Here is a 20264-nt window from a genome sequence, read left to right on the forward strand (position 1 = left end):
TTTAAGACAGTTTCTGTACGTCTAAAAAATAAACTATGACTAAAAATTTACTATGTAATAAGTGGTTACAAGCTTTAAGTATGAAATTGAATTCTAAATTAACGATTCCGTATGTTTTAATTGAATTCCCACGCTCTTATTCAAACATAGTCAAATGTAAAAGCCTTGTGCTTAGTACATCACGTAAAAAGTGGGTAGACAACGTACTCGTAGCTTTATCTTCGACCTCTATCGATGACCTAAAAGTTCGCTGTAAGCACAAACAATCAAATTAAACAAACATGTCAATCGTTTGAGAGATGTCCGACATAAAGTGGAACAACTATCGTTCGACATGAGACTCACTTAGGATTGCGTACTCACTTGAGAAAAGATTACTTGATTAATTTAAGTTTTAATAAAACTATACCAAGTATTTACTTCACTAACATAAAAGCTTTATTATAAGATTAGCTTCCGCCCGCCACTCCGTCTGCGTGGAATTAAAAAAAACACAAGTGAGTGGCCTGTGTGTTCTTCCAGATTATCCTCTACATCTATACCAAATTTCATCGAAATCTCTTCAGTAGTTTAGGCTACAAACAACAAACATCCATCCATCTAAACTTTCGCATTTATAATATTAGCATGATTCTTAAAAATCAGATAAACTTATCACAAAGGAAATAACCAAAATTTTAAAAACACATTAACAAAATTGAATTTATGTTCAAGCAAGAAGTAAAATATAATCACTTGAAACTACGATATACATAAATAATACATGTCGGTTGAATAATCAACAAAATATAACGCCATAAGAATATAAAGCGACTCATAATAAGCTAATAGACAATAATAGATGACAGACAATCGTATATCTTTTCTATATATACGTAGAATATTAATAATCTCTTGGAACAGTACATTTTGATGCTTCTTGACTTGCTAGAGATGACCAAGTAACACAAAGAAAGTAGAACATATTTTATTTGTAACAAGCTAACTTCACTATACGTTATGTTAATCACAATAATCTATACTATTATAATATAATAATGTGTTAACACACACTTCTTTGTTGCCTAAGGTGTCAGCAATTACATCATATTTTTGAATAATACTTTTTGTAATAAAAAGCCCTGCACTTACGTCACGCTTTAGGCTATATATTTTCACGCCATTAAACTTAGGGGTAAATATTTTGGATAAAAATCCTAATGTGGGAAAGAGACCATAAGTTGCTGCCAACATCAAGAAAGCAAGATTGCTAAGGTTTGTCATGTCATGTAATTTTGACATTTGCTATTGATAATTTAACAAATGTAAAAAAAAAAAATTATAATTCCGTGCGGCAACAGCTGGTTCTTAAATATTTTTTAATTATTTAATTATTTTATGTTTAATGGTATAACGACTACGTAAACAATTTTATCTACACAGAATATTAATTACATCAATAATCTATAGGTAATGCAAACAATATTTGTTACCCAATATGATTTTATACGTTATAGTAACCTTGAGTATTAAAACGACCCCATGTGGTTCGTTGTGTAAGTATCACACGACAGCGGGTCGAGGTTCGAAACCGCTGGCAGTGACACGATCCCAATACGATCTCAAGGCCGGAGACCAGTTGTGATTACTCTATGACAATCTTTACGTTTCAACGCTACTAACAGTAACTAAGTATTGCAATGTTTAGAGATAATTTTTACGACAATAATATTAAACTTGTAAAATAGTACATATCAAGTAAAAAAATAAATAAAAAAGTAATAAAATTGTATCCTCAGTTAAGGATTAATTTGTTTACTTTAAAAAACAAAACATTTCCTTGTATCTGTTTAAAATCACAATTACTCGACATATGCTGCCCAATTTGAAAGACCTTTCTCATTATTGTTCACACAAACAACCTGTTAATAAATGAAAGTTCAGTTTGCACTGGTTTGTAAACCAAATTTCAAAGAGCTGTAGAAATAACTAAGACAAACAGGGCTTTAAAGGGAAGGTTCAAATGTAATGTTATGCAAGTATTTCTAAATAAAGGTGAGTTTTGACGCAGACGACTGACGACCATCGACAAGCTCACACCACGCACCGATTTCTCGACTCAAAGTATATCGGATTCATTTCCATTGCACGGTGGAAAACGACCTTAAGTTTTCTGTCACGATTGCTTCATTTCAGTGACATTTCCGTAGCAATTCTCGTTTTGCATGATGTATGACAACTGCAAAACACTTTTGTTAAATATTTGCATAACCATTTGTATGTTCCGCACGATGTTTAGAGTTATTATTAACCGTACCTTGCTGTTGCAATGACGAATGAATCTGCATTGTAAAACGTTAAACAAAGGTACTTCCTATTATTATTAAAACAAACCGTTTGACCAATCGTAACGCCATCTATCGACAACATTATCAAGTAAGTCAAATGTAAATATAACGTATTTGACGTATAGTTACATAGTTGCTGGGTTGCTGAAGTTTCCATTTATTTTATACTAGCTTTCGCCCGCAAATCGTCCCGCGTGGAATTAAAAAAAAAAAACAAAAGTGAGTTGCCTATGTGGTCTTCCAAACTATCCTCCACATCTATACCAAATTTCATTGAAATCTGTTCAGCCGTTTAGACTACACACGCTATATACATCCACCTAAACTTTCGCATTTATAATATTAGTGAGATTAGTAAAACCAAAATTATCCAACCAATAACTAGTAGTTTATTAAAACTAGCTGGGAAACCGACCATAAGAGTATGAAACTGTACATCGGAGTTTTTCAACACAAGAAACTATAGTACGTCGGATTTATATATTTCATACTTCTAGAAAGTACATTACACATTTTATCGTATAGTAATTTTCGATTGCGATAAAATATTTGATAGTCACATGTTTCTTTAACAATTATGTGTAGTAAAATGTATAAAACCAATGAGTTGGCTAAATTTTTATAATGTTACAGATTAGATAAAAAGGAATGTTTTGTTTTTTTTTGGTGGCGTACGTGATACTTTCTCTGTATCCGATTTATTACGCGATTATTCATCGATGACGGGTAATCGATATCTTTGAAAACAATTGAATCATTTAAAAACATTAGTTACTCATAGTTCACAGCTGCGGTTCTTAATTTTATTTTTTATTTGACCCAGTAGTGACTTAAAAAGGTATAAGCTAGAGTGAAGCCTTATCGATAGTGCCTACAAATTTTATTTTTCTTACCATTATCAAAATACTAGCTAACGTCCGCGACACCGTCTGCGCGGAATTATATTAATTAGTGGTTTGTGTTCATATAGAAAATGTTTTACGTGTGCCAAACATCGAAATCTGTTCAGATGTTCTGGAGGTACAATCAAACAGATATCCATCTAAAATTTTAGTTAGTTAGTTATAATATTAGAAGGATTTGGATAATCTTATAGACATGAGACTAACTGTTTTTTGATCTATCTATGTTAATAAAATCGAATATTGGGTTTGCAAGGCCTCCAGAAGATTTTATACTAAAATATAAACAAACGCGATAACAAACATAATTAATATTAACAAAATTTTCACGATAACAATCATATGATAACAGACGACCTTCACTAATACAAAGTTGTCTTTACGATAATTTCATTTGGCCGTCAATTTATCACAGATTAATTAGTTAATTAGATATTTATTTAATTTCACTACATCCCAAGGTTTAACGCAAAAAGCGTACGCACACCTTTGACTAAACTATCGCACAACTGCTTAGTCAAGCTTCGATTTCTATGAACTTATGTTGCGCACATTACTCGATTTTTAGTTGTGCAACTAAACAGTTGAATTCTTTGCGAAACAATCGAAAATCGCACAGACAATCGCACTGTTTAGTCAAAGATGTGCGTTCACTCTAAATTAAGAAAATGAAGAAATCATAAACAAGCTTTTTTTATTAATTTGTATCTTGCAATACATACATATGTTAACATTTATAAACTTGTAGCAAATATATATTTAGAAAATCAGTTATTTTATTAATAAAAAGCTTGTCATTTTATACAAATAACTGTTTGAAGTGTATAAAAAGATTGGGCAACGATCCGAAGGCTGGCTAGACCGCGGCTAATTACTGAAGTGACGCTGACACTAAGTAGACAAGCAATAAGCTACATTGATTTAAATTCACTTATATGTTCATTTCGCAACATTTACGCATACAACTTGGAGCTACTTAGTCACTAATAAGTTTGCAAGTTAAAATGTACAAAATGATAAACAAAATTTTGACACTCGATACAAAATTAAGTCAACAAAAATACTAAAATATTCTTGTAAAGATCTGTGAGACGTACAGGTAAAAAAATCAACTTTTTAGTCATTTTTACATTAGAAATGTTGTTCATATTGTCATACTATCTTACAATTTTAACAAATATGAACATTTGTATACTGAAATAAATAAAACAACACCAGAAATTCCATTCAATCTCATCATTAACTTCGATTCTCTTATTAACTTGCGCATGATAAATGTACGAGGTCTGAATCGTACCAGTGAATGTCTGGAGATGACCCACTTGTATAAATAAACTGCAACGAAAACTGACGCCGGCGCAGCGCGGGAATATTCTCTTTGTTTCTTTTGATTTTAATATAATAAATTATCAATGTCTTCTAATTCCAATTATTGTTAACCGATTTATCAATCGAAATACTAAACAGCATAAATTTTATACAAAATATCATATAAAAATATTAAAGAAATGTAACAATTGATAGAAAAAAGTTCAAAATATTCTATTTTGAACGAATTTCATATAAAATAGTTGCTTAAAATGTTTTATTAAGTAGAAGTAAATTTTTTAACTTACAGTTAACTTTGCCAACCTTGCGGTAATACGTCGTAAGTATATTAAACATGACGATGCGTATTGTATTTAAAATGTCACAACCCTCGACCGGATATATTTAACCCCTAATGCTTTTTGTAGCGAGAGATTTAGTATCGTATTGCGAAGGGGAGGTTCAAGTTTACACAGCTGATTTTAAATATAACAATAACGTAGATAATTGAAATTAAATACCAGTTTAATGTTCGTAACATACAGTTTATTACTACGATTGGATTGTTTTAACTCCCGATATTTCGGCACATTTGTATGCGCTATGTTCGTCGTCGATCGTGGTAAGAAACCTGTATATTACAAACATTGTATTTTTAAAAACGCGACAGTTAAAGTTTTATAATACTAATTCTTTATTCAATCTCTCATACGAATATTTCAATATTCTTAAAGTAAACTTCCAACAATAGTATAGCTCTCTCAGTGAGTGGTCGACGGTCTCGTCCGTGCTCACTTACATCTCTATAAGATTACCAGCCTCAATACAATTCGTCATCCCGGTACGATCTCCATTGCTCATACATATTAACTCAAATCTGACATAGACTAAATAATGCATGAAGACGCGACACGCACTATTTCTCCGTCTTATTGCGTTCAACCTAAAAGAATGTTGCTAGGTAACGGTAGTTATGGTTTTAAAATATAACTTCTGGTTATATCGTTGAATTTTAATGCATTATAAGAACATATTAACGATAAATTGGTGTTTCTGACATTTTCAATGTCATTAAAAAATACCTCGTTCTCTTTGGTAAAAAACTGTCGTATTTAAACAACAAATTTTTGTAAACATGTTTTATTTTATAGCATAGTGAACACTTTATTTTAAGAATAAGTTGACTTGTCTAATTTTAGTGTCTACTCTATGACGAGTGTTACATACAATATATTTAGGGCCGACTCAGACGCGACGGGGATTGCTTGGGTCGAATTGATTAAGCTTGAATACACAAATTGACCTTAATTGTTATTAGCAATTGAGCAGAGTTTAGCGTGGCTGTGATTCCACGCTGCAATGATGACTTCCTTGTCGTATTTAAGTCCGATGTCCGAATTAATTCACTCTCACCGACGAGAGAAATACTACATTGCTGCTTCTAATATTACGCGGTTTAAATTAGCTTTTTTATAGCAAAAAGGACAAAATAAAACCAGGTCATTTTACTTTAATTGTTTACCTACTACCATAATAAACTATCGAAACTACTAGAAAGATAGAATCGAATAATTTTTAATAGCGACATCTATCGAAATTTAAATAAAATTTCAATTTCAGATTAAAAGCGGGCACGGCACACGGTTGTGCGATTGTCGATTGTTTAGTTTAAGGTGGGCGCACGCTCTTATATTAGATTTTTCAGAGTTTAAGTTGGACTCATAATTTGTCATAGTTTGAGTCTATAACAGTTTTAACTGAAGATTCGAACTATCTAGTTATAACAGTGTGTATGCAAAAGTACAAAAATATTTTTTTTAGTTAAAATTTATTTTGTTCAATTAAAACTGCCAGAACTGTTGTAATATTTTAAAAAAAGTTTTTTTTTAGTTAAAATTTTTTTTATTCAATAAAAATGTAACGTAATTGTCTTATTTCTAAAATTGTAATTATATTTGAATACAAACAACAAGACAATAAATCGAAAGATCTAAAACATCTTAGTTAATCACCATAACGCATAGAATTCGCTATAAATTGTGCACAGAGGGCCACATAAGTGACAGGCGCGGACATATTAATTAGTAACATGTATCTTGTTATGCGAGACATAGCTCAGTATGTCGTTCACGCTATTTGCAGACGTAACTAGAGGTTGCTTCGTATCGATTGCTTGTAAATTACATGAAATTGTCCATTTAATTGGCTGTGATTACCCATCAGTTTTATGGTCTACGCCAAACATTTTTGTCATAGACAAGGAGTTACAAATTATTATGATTTCGATGGTTTTCACTACATTTCCTCCAACTTGTGTTCAGGACTTTATTTCCCTTCTTGGTTTGAAATAGCTAGTTATTTTTGTGGTCCTATTGGACTCTATTAGGAATCGATTATCTACACTTTTTTTTTATAATATAAGGTGGCAAACGAGCAAGCGGCAACCCGAATCCACTGAAATGGAAAGCGACCGCTGCTTATAAACATCCGCAATTGCAGATGCGTTGCCTACCTTTAATTGACTCAATAGGAGACGCACATAAAGTGGACATTTCCCCTTCCTATGCGTCTCCTCCACCAACAAATCCACTTTTCTTTCCCATCCTTTCCTCTCAAGAAAAGGGTAGAAAGGAAAAGTGACTTAAATTAGGCATCCGGCACCACACTCATCAGACTGTACGCGGAATTGCTTCCACTTCACGCCTGTTTTCTGTGTGGTCGTGGTTTTCCACCAGGCGAGCCGGCCCATTCGTGCGAAGATGTTAAAGCAGGCTCCACCACTAAGCGATAGTAAAAATTGTGATGTATTAAATGAAATGAAAAGTACTCATTAAGTGAGTAGGGAGCAATGAGCAGTGAGCACATGCGTAGCTCGGCAATGTCATTCACCTTCGCTCGAGCTCAAACATCATTTGGGTCAGTTTTTGCGATCACCCTAAAGCTGGTGATACACCGAGGACGAGGACAAATTTAAAATAACCCTTATATTCAGAACAGTATTCTAAATCAGGAATTAGTTAATGTTCGAACCAGAAAAGTGGTGTTAAAAATAAAACTAAAGTTTCTTTACGAAATCAATGTTCATACAGCTCTATTGACATAGGAAAGTAAGTTAGGTATAATATTAATACATGAGAAATCTAAAAACTAATGCTCCCATCGGCATCGCAAATCTGTTATAGGGTTGTCTTCGCGTCGCCTCGCTCAACTTCCTTCCTTCATCTGTTTACTCCCCCATATGTAAAAAAAACTATTATAAAGTGATTTAAATATTTGACAATTGGAATCCTAAACTTTTCACGCCATGTGTGTTACTGACTTTAAGAACGTCAATGAATAGTAAACATAATCGACCGGATGTCGGTCACTGACGAAATCACATCACTTTAAGTGAGAAAGACTTCGTTATCGCCCGCGGCCAAACGAGAGTGGAGCCTTCATTGGTTTAATTAAAATTCGCCATAGAAAACTTTGGACTACATTTCCTGTTAATAAAGTAGATTTTAGAAATCACAACACTTAACAAATACCACCATAGATGTTTTTTTTACTCACAATTTGTTCCTTGTAACTTAATTGAATTTGTATGCCGAATAGTATCTCTTTACGAATAACACAGAATTGAATCATAAGGAAAGCCACTAAATTTACTATTCTTAGAAACAAATATTTACTTTTTTAAAACTCTTTTTAGAATCAAAATGGTACTCTAAGTAAGAGAGAATCATTAAAACACTGGCAGTTTTAATTAAATCAAAAACCACACCTCAATTAGTCGTTTGGCACCTAACAAGTCTAAAAGTTTTTGCAACACGTTTGCAATGCAAGTGCTTGTATAGTAAGAATAAATTATTATCAATAGAAAAAAGCTTTATTATCATATATTAGCACTTATCTCTTAACAAATTGTTTAATTTAAAAGTTTTCATTAATTAAACCTTTTGAAGAATTAAACCGTTTTATATATGTTATTAGAAAATATCTTTTAACAGACTAAAAAAATCGGGAGGATATTCTCAATATGGTTATCTATATTTATACTAATATAATAAAAAGGAAAGATTTGTATTTTTGTATCTGTGTAAATAACTCAAAAACTATTGGGCAGATTTCAAAAATTCTTTCACCATTAAAAAGCTACGTTAACAGTGAGCAACATAGGTTATACTTTTTTTATATCAAGTGGACGAAGTCGCGCGTTATTACTAAATATTTTCCCCCACTAATATGTTTCATACGTTTCCCAAACGATAACATAAAGTGCTTTCCCATCGTTATCGGACAGTGAGAGTGAACGCTAACTGATTAGTCAAGGCAACCGGTTACCGCCGCCGGGCCTCGGATGTTTGAAATGCTGTAAGAATTGCGCATCTTTATGTCATCAGTCGATTGTTAAATTGTTAATATCACTATAGCTAAAAACAAATCTATAAAAAATACAAATTCTTATGCCTTTGTTAGTGAAAAGTTAAGGCAATCGCACAAATTTAGGTCAAGGTTGGCCACGACGCAATTTCCATCAGTAAGGACGTTTTGTTGGACTGCAAACTATTCTCCTCCAATAGTGTCATTTAGTTTAAATGCTTCGTCAGAAGACAAAACAAAACAATTTACTGAAATATTCTGTCGCTATACTCAATAGAAATAAATATTACAAAATCACTTTCATTGACTTTAATCAACAGACAATAACATCCAATCATAATCCAGAGATAATCTACTAATTTAATATAATTTTCGCACTGGCAACTCTGGACATTAGTTGGCGGGAATCGGCCATATTATTCAATTGACAGCGCGCCGCAGATACGGGGCCGTCACATAAATCTCAATGGCGACTGGAGCCCTAATAAGGGCTCGCCCTTTCTCATGGCTGCGACGCAATAGATTTATAATTTATAGCATTGATACTAAACTAAAAAGGTAAAAATGCCCATGTCCGTGATCTAACGGGATAGGCAGAAAATCATGTGAATAAGTTAAAAATAATTGATACTTTTCTTGGTTCACGCCATTCTCAGTTGTAAAGTTTTCTCACATACTAATTTTATTCTGATTTATTTATTACTGGCTGATATATAATATAATTCAATTCAAATTATATTAGAATTGTTATAATTTAAAATGGGTCCTGCAAGTTCTTACCTCGTAGAATTATTTTTACATCCGGTTTACTATTTAAGACTCTATGCCTGTCACGTATAAGACATGGATCGATTAGACAGAGTAAATATATATCTACATATAATGCTGTGGTCAGTTTGTTTGTAATTGATGTGGGCACGATCACGGTCGACGTCCTCATCAACGTATAAGTGTAAACCCGTTCTGATTACAATCTGACGGGTCACGGGTATGATTATATTGCAATATGTTTGTAAAAATCTTAATAAGATTAACTCGATATTTTAAACATCACCAAATCAAAAATTCTTAGTACAAATCGAAGAGTAATTTTGTTTCAATTTATTGTTTATACGAACGTGTGAGGCAAAATATTGATAAGCATATGGAAAACCATTTCGAACAATTTATGAAGAGTTGAAGAGCCGATTGCGTCGGCGTCTCGGAAATATCAGTCATGTTAAACGACGAATTAAGGAAAATAGTATTTTTAAGAACATAAAATGCTGCGTAAATTTCTACAAACTTGTGATAAAATATAATAAATTAAAACAACATGAATGACGTTTTGACATTTCGATAATTAATTACTAATAATTTATTAGATAAATAAAGTTAACAGTGATGTAACTATGAATAGTTACCCATATTCGAAAATACAATAAATAAAAACCAATTATACCTCTAAAATCAAGAATAAATTGATAAAATTGTCCAATTACCACAGTTTCCGTAAACTTTTCCCGCCAAAATATCTGTCATTGTTTTTATAATGGCGGATGACAGGTGCGTTCGGAAACACCGCCCGGCACGCGGCACGCGGCGTTGCAGACCGACGACTATTTCCGAACGTCTTTTTTCAGACGGATTTAACCGCCACCCATTCAGACGATCCTGACACTTGCCCCGATCGAATTCCTTATATTTTTTGGCCTTTTATTTCATAAGAATGCATCTTAAAGCGGAGAAAACGAAAAGATCGAAGTCGTGAAAAGCTTTGACAATGGTAGGTTAGGAAGCAAAAAAGTTGTCAAAGAGTAACTCATATATCTAGCGAATGATTTTATAATACAAATAATATATAATTTCAGTTAACACTATACTATTCTAATAAAAGGCAATTAATTAAATAAATTGATAAAACAATAAAAAAAAGTTATGAGACCTATGGACTTGATAAAATATACTGTGAATAATCATCACTTTCCTGATATAGGAAGTTCAAAGAGCAGTGCAAAGAGCGGACAATCAAAAATAAGTGCGATTCACATAAACGTGATAAGATAACCTAATTGATTATATATTTCTTTGAAAATTTATTGAAAACAAAAACTACGAGTAAGTGATTCCATTAAGGTCGTTTACAGTAATTTTGTCAACAATAAATCTTATCAGTTTGACGAATTAACAACACAGTAAAGTAACAGAGTTGATGTATCCAGTTACAAAGATGTTTGGCGGTTTCCAGCAAGGTCATTGACTTAGTAACGGCTATAGCCGTTAGACAATATTTAATGTCTACACAGGACATTAAATTCCTCATAAAGAAATTCCGAGATTAAAAGCTATTCCGTTATTTTATTGTTACTAACTGAATGGTTTAATAATGACACACTTGTGTCAAAAAACTGTTGATAAATCAATAAATCTGTAACGTTTATTAACTTATTTATTACTAGCTGTTCCAGTGCGGCTTTATCCGCATGAAATGTCAAAATTCAAATGCACAAATGACAATTGCTTTCTTGATGTTGGCAGCAACTTATGGTCTCTTTCCCACATTAGGGTTTTTATCCAAAATTTACCCCCTAAGTTTAATGGCGTTAAAATATATAGCCTAAGGCGTGACGCAAGTGTAGGGCTTTTTTATTAAAAAAAGGAATTATTCATAAATATGTTGTGATTGCTGACATGCCAATAATAATTCTTTGTTGCGTGTTTACGCTTTATTATAATAGTATAGACATTAACAGATTGACACATTATGCTATCTGAATTGTCGATTTTGTCCATTAATGTTACTTTTAGAGCGTCCGCACACCTTAAACTAAACTATCGCACAACCGTTTAGTCTCGCTTTGATTCCTATGAGCTTATATGGAGGTGAACACTACTCGATATTTAGTTGTGCAACTAAACAGTTGAATTGTCTGCAAAACAATCGACAATCGCACAAAAGTTGTGCGTCCGCTCTTAGCAGTAGTCTTGTCTAGTTTTAGTTATTGTTTCTAGACTATGTAAGCGATTGCTATTTGGTGACGTCACAGCGCCAGTTGTGAGCTAATTGCCATTAACAAGAGAGCAATTACGTGGCGTGGGCGTCGCGCGCCTCGGCGATACTAGCGCCATTATTAAATTGCCGAATGATTTCCTTGTTCAAAAATTTTAACACTACTTTGATTTTAAAATATAGAAAATCAGTTAATTATTATTGTAAATACACCAATAGTAGTGTCAAAGTCCTTAAAAACTTTCATGTAAGCAGCAAGCTTTTAACTAATACATAAAATATAACAATACAGAAACTTTCTCTTATAAGTTAATGTGGAGTACACTGTTATGTTTATTTTTCTTTTTTCTAGCCATAAAATTAAGCAAGCAACGACCACATAAACAAACAACACCTTTTTAACTTTCAATTCAAAAACAATTGTCAGATTTAATTTTAATTACTGCGTTAGTTTCTGATGCCACAATCGGTTACAATAATCATAAGCAGAAGCAGCTTGTATTTGAATATGTCTCGACGGACCGGGTGTCCTTGGTTCGTTCCCAGTATGTACAATAGATTAATGGCGCCCGCTGACATATCGCCTGTGTGCAGATTTATTGCCACGACTTGCGCACCGATATCTTGATTGTTGATAATTGTTTTGCTTTGTTTTCGATGCCTCTTTAACAATACGCCTAATAAATTAGTTAGATTTGGTTAACGATTTTTTTATGTGTTTTTTTTTATAATATAAGGTGGCAAACGAGCAAGCGGCCACCTGAATCCGCCAAAATGGCGAAGCGACCGCTGCCCATAGACATCCGCAATTGCAGATGCGTTGCCTACCCGTGTCCGACAGAGGAGGAGACGCACATAAAGAGGATATCTCCCCTTCCTATGCTTCTCCTCCACCGTCAAATCCACTCCATCTTCCCATCCTCTCCTTATAAGAAGAGGGTGGTAGAGAGAAAGGGACTTAAATTAGGCCTCCGGCACCACACTCATCAGAGGAAACACGGAATTACTTCCACTTCACGCCTGTCTTCTGTGTGGTCGTGGTATTGCACCGGGCGTGCCGGCCCATTCGTGCTAAGATGTTAAAGCGGGCACCACCACTGTTGAAATATGTTTTCCGACCTAAGCCGTTTTAATATTTTATTTGTGGCCAGTATTTTTGAAAGTATATAATTGACGGAGAATTATTCAAGAACAATGCTATAGTTACTATTTATATTTTTTAAATATTATTATATCTTGTAGACGAATTATTCTACCGTCATAGTTGCATAAGTTAAATTTAACGGCTTCATTCTCGGAACTATCAATTATAATACTTGTGCGTGTAACGATGCGCGTTGCTGTCGCGTCATTCGACACCAAATATCGGCCGATCATTATGCGCCTCACGTAATTGAACTGACGACTGAATGAAACCCAAATAATACGTGTCATACTAATAGCAGTGCTGTATTGTATAGTTTGTTATATAACTTGTCTATTGACCTGGGAATTATTTTAATTTTAACAAGATGCATTTTTATATGCAATGATGTGAGACTTATTTTATACATAGTTAAGTGGTTTTGTTATTTTTTAGAATTAAAGAAAGATTTTCGATTTAAAATTGCTAGTTGAAACGTAAAAAAAACTTTATACGCTCTAATTATCCAATAAATATTAATTTATTCCATGACTAACGAAATATCAGTTTATTTTGCTAAAGAAATTAGCACATTTATTGTTGTCATTTATTTGACCCATTTCTCAACAGACGTGACTATAACGTAAACAATATTGTCCAGTACCGAATATACAGTCATTAAGTAGAGTGCAATATAAAGCTTTTGGTAGGCGCTTTCTCGGAAGGCGTCGGTCTTCGAGTGATCGCTTCTGTAGCTACGTGTTGCGTGACGTCATCGATTGTGCTAGCATGCGGGACACGCTAGCCCTCAAATACCTTGGCACTGTCTTACCGTTGTTCGAAGAAATGTATTCATGCATTCGATTGGTACTTTGTCAGTTACCGCGTTCTGGTACTACACTTTAGCATAAATTCCCCCTTACTATCAGTAATAAACAGTTAGCCAAAATGTTGTGAAATACGTGAAGCTTCGGTGTCAAGATCACTTAAACCATAAGTTAATTATTAATCCTGCATATTAATTATCTATCTTTTGCAATATAACTACATACTTTTGAATATCGTGCTATCAGCACTTTTAAAGCAAAGCAAATATCACAACTTTATGCAGAGAAAGTGTATCAACAAGTACAATCAGGGAATATGTCGGTGTCCCATCTTAAAGGCTACGGTTGTTTGAATGTTTTATACGCATTAGGACGACGCAGAACAATAACAATAAGATGCCTTTGTGTATGAAAAAGGACGCTCAATTGTACAGGGCTTTTCATTAAATTTCCGTTAACAGCTTACTGCTGTCTAACTGGTTATTTGTAAAAGGTGGAATTTCGTGTTATTCTGAACACCGCGCATTGCCGTGACTGTATATATAGTAAACATGCTCATTAGACGTTAAAACTTTTTATATCGTTATAAAAAAAACTGTTCCTCTAACTAATGCATTAATCAGTACGCTAAAGAACTGCTTTTTAATTATATCGATCTCATCTCATGTCAAGTGAACTTTTATAGTGATGTCGATATGTCATATCGATATTTTGAAATTGTATTGCAAAATATACTTTCGAAATAACATTTCAAGGTCGTGTACACACTAGATGTATGACTTTATGTTATTGAGTGTATTTGAGAAACACGTATGTTATTAGAATGGATAAACTTGTGAACGTTAAGGTAAATCATTAAAGAACCAGTCAAGTAATTAAGGTCGGTAAGAAATATATTTGAACATTATCACCAAAACTATTACTTTACGTATTATTAAGAAAATAGTTTAATAAGAATGAACACTCAGTAATCAAGACAAATAATAGTTACAATTAGTAATTTACGTTGTCATAAAAATCGAAGTTTGTTGTCCTTATAATTAAATTTTATCAAATATTTCATACTAATCCAACATAAAAAAACATTCTAATGTCATCAATAGGGCAAACCCTTTAAACTAGAACCTGATATATTTATGGTAAACAAAATTAAAATGTCAATTCATACTCACATACCTTAGATAAGTCAAGGCCGTTGACTTTCGCAGCCATCGTGTTTGCTTGCAGTTTAACATTTAACGGCTAATCTGTTAAATAAACAGGTTTCACTATTTCGAAAACGAATAACATTATGATAAACATTATATTTCTTTATCAACCTATATTATTTATTTTTGTACAAAAGTTACTATTATGTGAACTGTTCATACTATTGCCTATAGTAATAAATATAAATAAATAATTAAAATCCTAAAATTCAAATGCAACTTTTATTTAAAGTGCTTAAAACCAATGTCAAAAGATTTTTGCAACGTTCGTAATAAGTGACATACAAAATTCATTCTTACAAAATGCACATCTTGAACTGACAACTGAAATAACTCAAGTTTCGCAAAATCTCAAGTTGTTACAAATTTTTCTGTTTAATAATAAGAACATTACTTTAATAACGAATTATTGACTTTATCATTATTAATCACGGTTTTTTTATAAACGAGAAACATTTTTTAAAAAATTTTATCAACATCGATATAATTCATCGATAGATATGACATCCTTATGCGCTAATGAGTCCTTTAATCGGCATAAAAGAGAAAACTTGTTTGTACTGAGTTTTCTTAACGAACTTTTATAGCTACTATTAGTTACGCTTGTTTCATTTTGTTTATTTTAATTCTTACGAGTAGAGAAATTAATAAAAGTTATGATCAAATTAAATATATTAAATTTTCCTTCCTCATTACTGAATATTTTCATCGATTTTCTACCTCGAATAGTAAAGTTATAAAAACCTAAATTTAATAATACATATGTCCATTTTCTGAAGGCAGATTGTCAAGGTCAATTAAAAACAATAATAACTTATTGTCAATAACTTGACGCATACAAGTTGAATTATATTTAATTCTCAGAATTTGTTTCTGTTAAGTATTTTTAGCAAGTGTCGCGTGGGTGTTCGTTGATTCACCATTGTAGCTGACTGTACCCCTGCCACGTGTTTGTGCTACTCTACGATGGTTTCTGACTATAGCGGAATGTTTCACAGGACCTGACTGTACTACATACTTCGTACTATTCAGAATTGGACTAAAGAAATCAGCTACTGAAAGCGACTGCAACATTGTTTCTAGCTGTACCAACATGGAACACCACAGTACGTGACTGTACTACATATTTCGTACCATTCATCTTCGTACCACAGAAATCAGTAACTGGCAGCGACTGTACCACTATTGCTGACTTTTCTTCGGGATATACTTATTACTACATGCTTCGTATATTGGTACCATTCAGCATTGTACCAAAGATTTGCAAGATATGGTTAAATAGGTAATGAAAACCAGGGGTGGTCAACCTTGTTACAATAAAATTGGCGCCAACTCAGATATATGACTAACACGTGCCATAAATTGTATCCAACAGTTGTTGTTGACGTCATAATTTGCAACAAACAGTTTATTATTAACAATATTACAGTGTTTATCCTTTAGCAGGCGGCGCCGCGCGGCACGCCTAGCTAACCGGGTCACGGTCAAGTGCTCAGATGTAGCGTGGGTTACTTATTGTTCGACTCATCTTAAAACGATTACTTCTAGGAATCAAGAGCTTAGTATTACTTAGTTAATAAAATTTATAGCATCTGTGAAAAAAAAATTACATGAATGCTTCATATCTGAGTTAGATTATTGAGGAAATGTGTTAAAGAACAAGTTGCTTTACAGTTTCCTTCAATTAAATTCCCTTTCTTATCAATTTGACCACAACTGTAAGCAATAATTAAGCCTTTTGCTTATAATTCGAGACCTTTGCATATCGACCTCGGTACTTTAGGGCGCGGATATTGTCGTGTAAACGTGTTAACAGCAATATTAACGCGCGGCGGGACGCAGAATGTACTCCGGCGCCGGCGCATGCGCAAAGGCCACGCGGCGTGGCAATGACCCCTTTATCCTTATACAGCGTGTTGCGAAACCCGACAGCATTCCCCAGAACATCTGTTCTGACGACCAGGTGAAGGTTGCTGCCTACTGAACCTTAGGGCTTTTAGGTAAACAAGAAAGAAACTCCTATCTTTGTTTTGTCACTACACTAAACTTCCAGATGAAGTAAAAGATTCAACGTCATTCAAATTACTGTTCAGTTGAAGGCATCTACAATGATGTCAGAACTTTTAGCGGGATTTAATGCTAGTAATTATCATACAAGTTATTTGTTAGTTAAAAGAAACATAAAGATGTTACTCTAAATAATTAAGCAGATAAAATTAAAGCCCATTATTCTGTACCTTTAACACTTTTACACATAGACCGAGAAGACGACAATTAATTCTTTATGCGTTCAATTGAAGAGCTGTCACTCTGCGAGGCAATTAATTCTTCCCCCGACGTATCCCACGACACAGCATCGGCATTCCATCCTCTCTGACGGGTCGGGGTAAATATAGTGTCCAGACCTATGATCTACACTCGGCGCCTGAGATTCTCAGATTGTTTATTTGCTAAACTTAAATGACTTGTGATCTAATTGGCATCACAAGTTAGTTTATAGTTTTTCTTTGTTAGATTCTTCAAAAGTGACTACAATTTATTTCTAAAGCTACAATAATGTATCTATCTTCATAAGCTGTCTTTAGTACTTATAATACTAGCTATACTAGCTTTTGCCCGCGACGTCGTTCGCGTGGATTTAGTAGAAAAAACAAAAATAAGTAGCCTATGTATTATTCCTGGCTATGTTCTATATCTATTCCAAATTTCAGATCCGTTAAGCCGTTTAGGCTACAAACTAACAAACATCTATCCATCAATCTAAACTTTCATAGTGATAATATTAGTCAGAAATGGAGTTTTGGTATATTTTTGTTTATCGCAAACCATTGAGAACTACGCTAAACTAAAGACGTTACAATGTAGTATTTTGAAATGGTTATTTAATATTTGTCTTGGATCAGTAGAATACAGCAAATGTTGATAAAGGTAGAGGAGGGTCGAAGAAAGTATGAATGGATTGCATGAAAGAAGATATGCTTAAGAAGGTAGTGAATTCTGGTATGATGGCTGATTGAGTACGGAAGAGCACATAATGTGCCGACCTCCCATAGGGACAAGGACAATTTGGTGATCAGTGTACTGTAAATCTGGCTTCGTTCTTTTGTTTTTCAGACTTAATCTCTGTAGATAATAGCTACGGACGTCTGATGCACTCTAGACATAAAGTTAGTATAGTCGTGTCGCAACATATTGGCTACTTGTCGTGTTTGTGTCGGCCTTCATGTTCATTAAATTGGTTGTTGTTAATTACCGGTTCGCTAACCGCGGGTGTTCCACTCGTTGGAGTCTAACTCGGTAATTGATTAAATATTTTACTTGATTGTTCAATACAATGAAATAGCTTTACAGTACGATGTTACGTATCTATTTGAAATTATTCTTTGCCGTAGTTAAAAATGTTATCGACGTTACAAGGCGTAACGTTCGAAGCAGCGGCTTGTTGCTTGCAGGTTTCGTACTTACTAACTGTTCGCAGTGTAACATGTTATAACTCCGTCGGTTTGTTCACTTCTTGTTAATAAACAATAGTAACTGTGGAGTACAAAATAAAAGACGGACGATAGCTTCTAAATGTATTATCCGACTAAAATAAATCGCATACAATTGCATCGTATAACCCGACCAGAATTGCAAGTACATCATTCCCAAAAAACCAAAAGAGTAAAGTAGAAGTACGCAAAGAAGAAATAAGACAACATTATCGTAACAGAAGCAGTACATTGTCGATGAAAATTAGTTCTTCTTGCTATAGCTTTATGGTTCAATATTATATCCGACTTACCGATTATAATCCGTGACGTCACTATGAAGACAGCACCATGGCCACAAAACACAAACACTCACTAGCACAATTTTTTCGTGTCGATTCACATCACATTGTCGTGTCGTTGTAATTGGAACTCTACGCCGTTTGTTTTAAGTCAGTTATTCCTTTGAGACCTGCAACAAAGGTATTATTGATTTGAACTATGTAACAATGTATCGTGATTAACTAAAATATTTAACACTTGATCTAACTTTATTCGACTTAACTATCTGTAGTTGTACAAAATGTTTTGAGAGTAGAGAAAAATTAAATATCCCGCTGAATTGTAAATGCAAAATTTTATACGGATGTTTGTTACAGTTTGTAGCCTAAACTGCTGAACGGATCTCGGTGAAATTACGTATAAATATAGAGGATAGTCTGGAAGAACACTTAGGCTACTTACTTTTGTTTTTAATTACACGCCAAGGGAGTCACGGGCGAAAGCTAATACAGAAATATATCTGATTTTTTCTATAACCAATCAGTTAGAGGCGTGAACTTGCAACATTATTTATAAAATAATGGCATTGCAAAAGAAACAATTGTGCCAATTATCTATGTATAGTGTTAGGACTGTTAAGTTGCATAAGTTAGATGTGCGAAGTGCGAAAAGTGATGAAAGTGCAAACTTATATTGCGATTGTATATAAAAGCTTTGTAAACAAATCGAAGGTCTATTTGATTTGATGTAAACAAGAAATTGACAGCTTAAAGCTTAGAGTCGGATTCCAAGAGAGATTTAAGTAACATAAAAGAATTTTATTGTCAAATTGAAAATATAATACTTCAACGAACAATGTTTTTCAAAAGAATATTACTGTGATAATAGAGTTTATTAAAAAAAAACACTTTTGGTTTACAATTTATTTTCATTCAGTTAAATTAACTTAGAAACTTACAGATTTCTTTTATAATTTGGAAATTTGTTTTATCTTAAAAACAATAAACTTATTAAGCTTTTCAGCACAAATTTAATTATAATACTACCTCATTATATTGATAAGGTACAGAGAGGAGCTCTTATCACAACATCGGGTCTATAAATAAAGGCGGCGCGCTCAAAGACCTAGCTTTTATCTCCACTGATAAGGAACTTAAGAGGTCTAAAGTTCGTTAAAATTACTATCTCATCTCTCAATTGTAATGAGATTGGTACAAAGAAAGCAAAGCAAAGTTAAAATTATTTAATTCCTTGTTAAAACAAAATTGGAGTCGGTTTTAATAAACATTGACAAGAAAAAAATATTACTTAGTTATTTAAAAAAAAAGAACATCTAGTGCAACTTTCATTTATTTATTCAATTCAATATGTTTAAAGATGCCGTTAGATGTTAAAATATTTATACTTTCGAGGAATTTAGCTCATCTTTTACATTTGGAAATAAAAAAAACACGACTCTGTGT

General features: G+C 33.3%; 1 protein-coding gene across 1 annotated transcript in view; it reads right to left on the reverse strand.

The window, feature by feature from the left end:
* The window catches only part of LOC106110117 (inverted formin-2), a 46620-nt gene extending 27634 nt beyond the window's left edge, over positions 1-18986 (reverse strand). Inside the window, exon 1 of the mRNA XM_013291829.1 lies at positions 18834-18986. The gene's annotated coding sequence lies outside the window, so the exon portion shown is untranslated. The remainder of the gene's footprint in view (positions 1-18833) is intronic.
* Between the last annotated feature and the right edge of the window lie 1278 nt (positions 18987-20264).

The sequence above is a fragment of the Papilio polytes genome, unplaced genomic scaffold, assembly GCF_000836215.1.
Source record: "Papilio polytes unplaced genomic scaffold, Ppol_1.0 DF820844.1, whole genome shotgun sequence".
In the NCBI taxonomy this organism is placed as follows: Eukaryota; Metazoa; Arthropoda; class Insecta; order Lepidoptera; family Papilionidae; genus Papilio; species Papilio polytes.